At 43.3% G+C, this 7,792-nt stretch overlaps 1 protein-coding gene across 2 annotated transcripts in view; it reads right to left on the reverse strand.

Annotated features, from left to right (window-relative positions):
- ADIPOR2 (adiponectin receptor 2) overlaps positions 1 to 775 on the reverse strand; it is a 51,284-nt gene extending 50,509 nt beyond the window's left edge. For both annotated transcript variants that reach the window (XM_006019442.2, XM_025198793.1), the window contains exon 1: positions 671 to 775. The gene's annotated coding sequence lies outside the window, so the exon portion shown is untranslated. The remainder of the gene's footprint in view (positions 1 to 670) is intronic.
- Positions 776 to 7,792: the final 7,017 nt, after the last annotated feature.

Raw genomic sequence — 7,792 nt, forward strand, 5'->3', positions numbered from 1 at the left:
ACCGGGTTCTCTGCTCTTCGCTGCCTGCGTGCTGCGCTGTGGCTGCATGTACACACGAGCATTTATTGGCCAAATTAATCGACCCCATTAGGACAATTTCTGCTACAGCCAAATTTCTTTATATTGGTACTGATCTGATATTGCACCAATGTATCGGGTGCACCTCTAATTACTATTATATGCAAAATAGAAGCAGTAACATCATAAATAGGAGAGAAGAGAGAAGGTTCCAAAGCAGACACGCCCAAAAGTTAATCCTACACAGAATCAGTCATTTATCTCACCATCTTCTAACAAGAAGAATTCACAGCAAGGCACATAACGTCTTGTGCCTACCCACCCTGCAAGTTCACCTGCAATCTAGTAGTTACAGGAATCTTGCTTTATCACTACTGGAGAGGAAAGCCCACCAACTCCAGAACTGCTGGGAGCTTCTAGTCTACCATCAGGTATAGAACATTAGGTCCCATCCACACTAGCAATAAGTATTAGAAAATGAGCTGTACTCAATTGCCATAAGACATTTACTGTCGATGGATCCCTTTACCCTCCCCACTGAAGTTCTGAAGATCATTTCTAATATTGAAGTACTTCAATAAAAAGTTGCCTAGTTGAGGAGGAACTACACCAAAAGTAACAAGGTAAGTAAGTTGCAGAGTTTGTACTGTACCTCTAGGTGACAGTTCTGCTACCAAAGCTCCACTGCCTTCAGTGTCAATGTATCTTGGCTCCCTACTCCCCCTTCTGAAGTACTAACAGTTCCGTGATGGCATCTATATATAGACAGAATGATTATGGCATTAACTCATGCTATCATCTGTGGTTTCTAATTGCGCAAAAGAATGGTTCAAAAGTCATGCAGGCAACGGTTTACTCCACTGCGCTGAGGAAACTGAATGAGTGCTACTTTGAACAGAGGATTTAGGATTGGCACACTTGGCAAAGCACCAAGGGGGTGAGAAGAGAGTTACCAGGGAGAAGCAAAAGTTGTTCAAAAAGCAGCTGAACAACCTTTTGCATACTATTTCAAACCCACAGTAGCTAGGGTCTAGTTTACATAGGTTTTGTGCTGCTGCAAATATTCCTGTTAGGGGTGCTTTGCTTTTCTTATCAAGATGGCTAGAGGCCAATACAACCCCTTATGTGTACTAGTATACAAATGCATTACAACTTCCATATGCTAGTAGAATACATTCCCTTTCCTGTAAAGGAATAAGCTATGCCACCTTTATACCAGAATGGCCAAGTCCCTACTAACAGTACTAGCCTTAAATCACAAATTTCAGATCAACACAAGCTGGGATAATCAACACCTCAAAGAACCAGGCTCCCTGCCTATGTTAGATCAAAATATCAAAAGAGAAACTGTGCAACTAAGCTTTATTCAGGACCTACTGTCACACTCGATGTAGTGTTGGCAAAGAAAGCTTGGTCCGCTTTGGATGCTACCTACTTCTGTCTATTTCCTTGTGAGCATTTCATTCCTTGCACAAACTCCCAAATTGCACAATCTCTCTGGGATCCTCCATTTACTCTTTCAAGTTTTATTGTCTCAAGTAATGAGCTCTGGAACAGTTAGTTTTGTCACACACGTTTCATTGAGCTTTAGAACCAATAAGTACTTTGGTGGAAAGAATTTTATGCCTGTGGACAGTTGCTTCTGATTTACTGTAGACTCAAAATAACTTATGTCAATTTAAATCAGTTTAATCTGTTCAGTGCATTAAAGATTCTCTGCAGCTAATGACATCCAAGAAATTAAATTCAACTGAAATTCTCAAAACTTGCATGCGACATGGTCCACTTAAGCAAGCCTGGTATGCACAACCTCCTGGATACTAGAAATCATGGACTAAATATAGACATTGGATTTATGACACATTATAACCTGCCTGACATCTGACTCCCCAGGTATCTCTCCACAATTCATCCCCCTTCTCTCTCTTCCTCCCCTCCCCAGCCTGTTTCTCACTCAATCTACATTTTCACTGACTACCTGTCTTGTATGCATACCAGCCCAGCCTCTGGCTTCTTTACTTTTCATTCCATCCAGGAAGAGCAGACACCAACTGCTGAAACTTCCTTAGCCTGACAAAGGGTGTTTGAACCCAAAATCTTGCTTAATAGTTGTTTTCCAACTACTTAAGTTGGTCTAATAAAAGATATCAGATTCACCCAAAGAACTTTGTCTGCCTATGTCCTTAGACCAACATGGCTACAACCTACACCCCTATATCTAAAGTGTTTACTTTATATGCTCCTTTGCAAAACAATAAAGGCACATGAGAAGATGAATTCCAAAGTTACTGCAAATAACCCGACACACCTTGTGAGTCATAAGGCAAAGCTGCTTCAGTAACTCAGCCATTAGTGCCCCTGCTCTATACAATACATAACACCTGGCAAAACAGGCTGCTGCCTATAAAAGCTTATGCCACTGAACAAATTAAGTCTGAAACAAGGGTAGGCAACCTTTTCCTACTGCAGGCCAAAATGACTGAACTCCAGGTTGAAGGCTAGCATTAGTCCCTACAGTGGCACAGGAAGAGGGCCTGCACCCAGCATCCATCCCATGCTGGTGAATGCCACCAAAGTCTGCAGGCCAGATCCAAAGGTCCTGCAGGCTGGAACCAGCCCACTGGTCATGTTGCTGACCCCTAATTATGAGGTGCCAACCTGCTCTGTTTTCTGCTTAGCATCAGACCAACAGGGCTAATTACCTCAACTCAAATGCGCAACCCAGAACACAAAATGACAAGTCTCTCCTACTGCTGGTTTGAGAGGAACAGGAAAGCAACTATGAAAAAAAAGCAGAGTTAACAGACTAATAAATACATTCTTATGAGAAAAATTGTTCTTAGATTGAAAAATGCTTTGCACTTGTGGGTTTGTTGTTGAGAGGGTTTTTTATATTATTATTACTACTAGATACCAAAGAAACATATTGACTACTATGCTCAAGTATTTAAAAAAAACCCATGGCTTTGTGTGAGAAGCAGGGAGGTCAGGCACTCATTTCTTTTACTTCATATCTTCTGTCTAATTCAAGGATATGGTGGACTAAAGGATTTTGTGAAGTACATGAGATCCCCCTTGCAGTATTATCTTTCTTTTATTCATTTGCTCCTAATAAACCTGAAAAGAAGAGTAAATCCAAATGTATTATTTTTCTCCACCTGCACTAGCTCAGCTCCTTTGCAGTTATTTCTGCACAGAACTGCAAGTTGCAGGGCTTCTCTAATAAGAAATGTAGTTATCTTATTCAAGAGAAAGGGACTAGAGCCTCCATAAAGTATTAAGTAGAAAGTAGTCACTAACCCTACATGCCAGAGATCTATTTGATGAGGAAATCTACCTGAGAGGGTCAAATGTGAATAGGGCATAAAACACTTGCAGCTGAGCACTCAGGGTAAGTGAGCACTCCTCAGTGATCCTAGGGATCTTTTCTCTCTCTCAACAAAAGCTTCACAAAAAATAGTTTTTTTCTTTCAGGCTTCTCTGCCTGTTTAGCATACTAAGGCTAAAACGAGTGAGACTGAAATTGTTGGAATGTCTCAGAAATGAAAGCCAAGAATCAAGGTGCTCAGATACAGCCAAGTAAAAGCCTGTCTGCACCAGAAATGTAATTTATAGATTTCTGGGAGGGAGGAAAGCGTGCTTGAATCTAAGGATCCTAGAAACTAGATCAAAAGAACTGTCCAAAAACACTCAGATGGTGGTGTCTGATTAGAAGTCATACGTTTTCAGCAAGAAAAGCTTATCCCCAAGCCAATAATTATAGGCTTGAGTGCTCTCCAAAGCTGAACAAAAGTCGAGTACCTATTTTAAAAGCTGCAAAGTTTGCTATACTGAAGACTACAAAAAACCCACCGCTTTGAAAATGGGTTGCCTGTCCTTGCCGACTACTAGACAATGCATCAAGTCTAAATTCCCATTCTAGAGACTCGTTAGAATTCCAACTTTGAAAGTGGTATTGGGTCACACAGCAGGTCTGTTTTGTTCTACAGAACTACAATAATCTTTTAGAGGACATTCCAAAAAGTTACACTGTGAAGATGCCAGCAGAACAAAGTCCTTGTATTGAAATTTTGCAGATTAAATGGGCCCTACTTTTTCTGTTGCAGAATTTTCTAATACTAGTTTTAAATCCAGAGCTTGTCTACATACAAAAGCTTATCAAAGAACTTGCAAAATATAGTTTAGAATAAGCAAATGTAACTAGCATAGAGGCTCTATATCAGGGGCGGGCAAAATGCAGTCAGAACTGGCCCTCCAACTGGCTAGATCCAGTCTGTGGCACTCCACATGGGGATGAGTCCCACTCGCTCCTACCAGGGCAGCCGACACCACTATGCCACCAACCCCAGCCCTAGCCAGCACTCAGGTTCTGGCAGGACTATTCCCTGTGCAGCTGCACCCAGCTGGATGTTCCTTTGCTCCCCTCACCTGCAGCAGGAGCAGCTTGGCTGAAACCCTGCCTGCATGGAAGGGCACAAAAGGGGCAGTAACAGGAGGAGCAGCAGCCACTGGAGACAAGGGAAACAAAGCAGCACCCAACCAGCTGCAGCCACACTAGGACCAGCCCCACTGGAAGCTGGCCGGGATCAGCGAGGCTGTTCTGCTCCCCTTGCTTCCAGCTGTGACTCCTACAGTCCTGCCATGCTGCACTACTCCAGGTGGGTGTGGGGGGAGCTACAGCCAGGCACCTCCTGCCCCACCACATCGAGATCTGGCTCCAGCTTCCATTCAACCACCTGCTTCACCCATCCTCGGGGGCTGTTCATTGCACTGGGCAGTTAGAGCAGATGGAAGGCAGCCAGGAGCTAGAGCTCCATTTGCTGGGCAGGAGCCTCCTGGCTGAAGCTTACCACCCACCCACCCAGAGCGACATGGCAGGGGCAGGAGCTGGAGAGGAACACAACAACCCCACTGTCCTCAGCCAGAGCGCAGCTTCTGGGGCAGCTACAGCTGACTGGGTGCTTCTCTGCCCCCCTCGCCTCCTGTCACACCAGGAAAAGCTGCAAATGGAGCACTGCAGGGCAGGTACCAACTGGGCAAGCTCTGCTGTATGTGTACCCCACCTTCCCCACATGTTCATGTGCCCCTTCACATAACCCCATACACCCCCTGCCACCCCTCCACAGGGAAGGGCTTGCAGGGAGCAGATCACACCTGTCTTGCTCCCTAACACTGCTCCCCACAAACCCAAAGCCCTATAGGGAGTTTTGGCAAAGGGGGGGGGGAAAAAGAGGAGTGGCCTGCAACGGCTCATCAAAACTCCCTATGCAGCCCCTGGGCCCAAATAAATTGCCTTCCCCTGCTCCACACACACACACTACAGTAGTTCCAGAATCAGGTTTTAAAGATCAGAATTCTCCATAAAGATTTTTTTATTGTAGAAATGAAGTAACGATGTTTTGACTGTACTGTCACACCTACTGTCCTCCTTTAAAGATGCATTTAACCAGGCTTTGTTTCCTCTGAATTAGAGCTCTGACCAGGGCAAAAATAAAGTGCAAGATGTTCCTAAGTCTAAAGTATATTGTGGAGTCTGATGGTTACAGAATCCAGAAGATCTCTGTTGAAACTGTGTCAAAGGCAACATTTCAAACAGCTAAATGTTTTAGGTGAAACTGCAGAAGTTCATATCATCACCCAGAATAAAACTAAATCACAATCCATTTTCTTACTATAATCCCAGAGTTAAAGTTCTTGGCCTTGTGTTACAGCTTCTGTCATGCCACTGCTGCTACTGCGAGCAAATGGTTAGTGACAGAATGCTTTTTTTATTCAAGCTTTCACCCCAAGTGGATTTAGAATAAACTATGCTTGCCATATCCTGGAGACAGGACGTTATACCAAAGCAACCAAGATCCATGTGGGAGTCTAAACAGTTACCCACCCAATATGAACAGAATACATTAGCATAAGGGGTTTCAAGTAAGACTACTTTAATTCTGGAGCCAATTTTCTACAATTTGTTCATTGAAGCTCATATTTAAACTGAGAACGCAATATAAGGCCATTCCCCACATCAGCTTTTCCCTAACTAGGTATTTTGGGTTGGTCATGATTTTTTTTTTTTTTTTTTTTTTTGGGGGGGGGGGGGGGGGCGGAATGGACATTGAATATTTGCTTATCAGAACAAGTGGTCTCCACAATGACAAATACATTAGAAAGAATATATTAACTGATGCACATTATGTTTTAGTTATATTTTTCCTCCTGTGAGACCAGCAACATCTAGTAATTGTTTAGGAGACTGTTTTCGTGAAAACAATCTGTAACAAGAACTGATCCACTGAGATAACCCTACCACCTGCAAGCTAGCCATAAGGCTCCTACATTAGACTTTGCTATTCCAAGAGAAGATTATTACTAGCTGCAATGCCTAAAAAAGAAATAAAAAACAGTTTCAGACTGCAATTTAAGGTTATAGGCCTGGCAGCTAGAAGAAAAACCATTTATGTTTACTGAATAAATGTAATGAGTCATGGAAACAAATTTGGATTTCAAGTTTTACACAAGACCGAGTGAACTGAGAGCACAGACTTGGAAAAAAAGAAACAGGATTTCTCAGATTTTTTTTTGAGTACCTCTCAGAATAATGTAATCCTTCTTAGAGTTATTCTCCAACTAGAGAAGCTCAGTATGTCAGAACAGTCGCATCTTAAAACTTCTCTTCTCCAACACTCAAATACAGCCTAGACAAATTCCAGCTTAAGTAATTAAAATTTCATCGGCTTAAATTTCCTTTGCAACTTCAACCAGGTACATTGAAAGAAGGTGAATAATTCTGTATGGGATACGCTATACAGTGTTGAGTAGCTACTGAATTTCACAGCAGAGGTAGATAAGTTACTACATAGCTAGCTCACAAGACTTTGGAGCAGGTGTTACCATATTTATCAGAATCCTAGACAAGGCTTTCTTCTCCATTCAGCATGGGAAAAAAAATCCCTTGTCTTAGATTCGACTAAAACTTGGAGGTGGGAGAGGAGGGTAGGGGGGCTGTGACACTGATTTTAACATCAAGGCCAGGGTCAGAGTAGGAGCTGCAACCACTGCCCCACACCCCACCACCAACAACCTCTGCTACCCACCTGCCATTACTTATCTCCGTGTTGCAGCTGTTGCATGGCTGGACTGGACCTGAAGGCAGCCCCAGCCACAGCTGCAATAGAGAGATAAGAGGCGGCAGCAGGGGGGGGGGGGGGGGGGGGGGGAGAGGCAAGCCACCTGACTTCCCCACTGCTTGCTCCCCCCAGCTCCCAGCCACTGCTTACTGCGGTGGTGGGGAGGGACAAATTTAAGATGATCCTCCATTAATTAGACACAGGAAATTATAAACACATTTATAAAATTTTCCATGTCTACAATTTGAGGGGAGGGGCATCTTAAAATTTGAAGTCACCTTGGGTTTGCATAATAAATACAGTAATTTACAATATGCAGGGGAACAGATTAAATTAACATTATGCACATGTGAACTGAAGAGCTGTTCAAATCAAGACAATCTACTTACGGTCCTTAAAAGTTGTTAAATACATGGGTTTACAATTTAGAATCATAGAAGTGTAGGGCTAGAAGGTACCAGAGGAGTCGCCTAGCCAGCTCCCACCCCTGCTCAAGGCAGGATCATTGAAATGTTTGTCTAGTCTGTCCACCTCTCTCATTTGCCTGTTCCAATGATTAACCATCTCCCAAATCAGAAAGTTCCTCAACCTAAGCTTTCTCTGCTTCAACTTGGGGCCGTGGTTCCTAACCACGTTCCCCGAAGCCACAGAAAATA

The sequence above is a fragment of the Alligator sinensis genome, unplaced genomic scaffold (assembly GCF_000455745.1).
Source record: "Alligator sinensis unplaced genomic scaffold, ASM45574v1 scaffold87_1, whole genome shotgun sequence".
NCBI classification, from domain to species: Eukaryota; Metazoa; Chordata; order Crocodylia; family Alligatoridae; genus Alligator; species Alligator sinensis.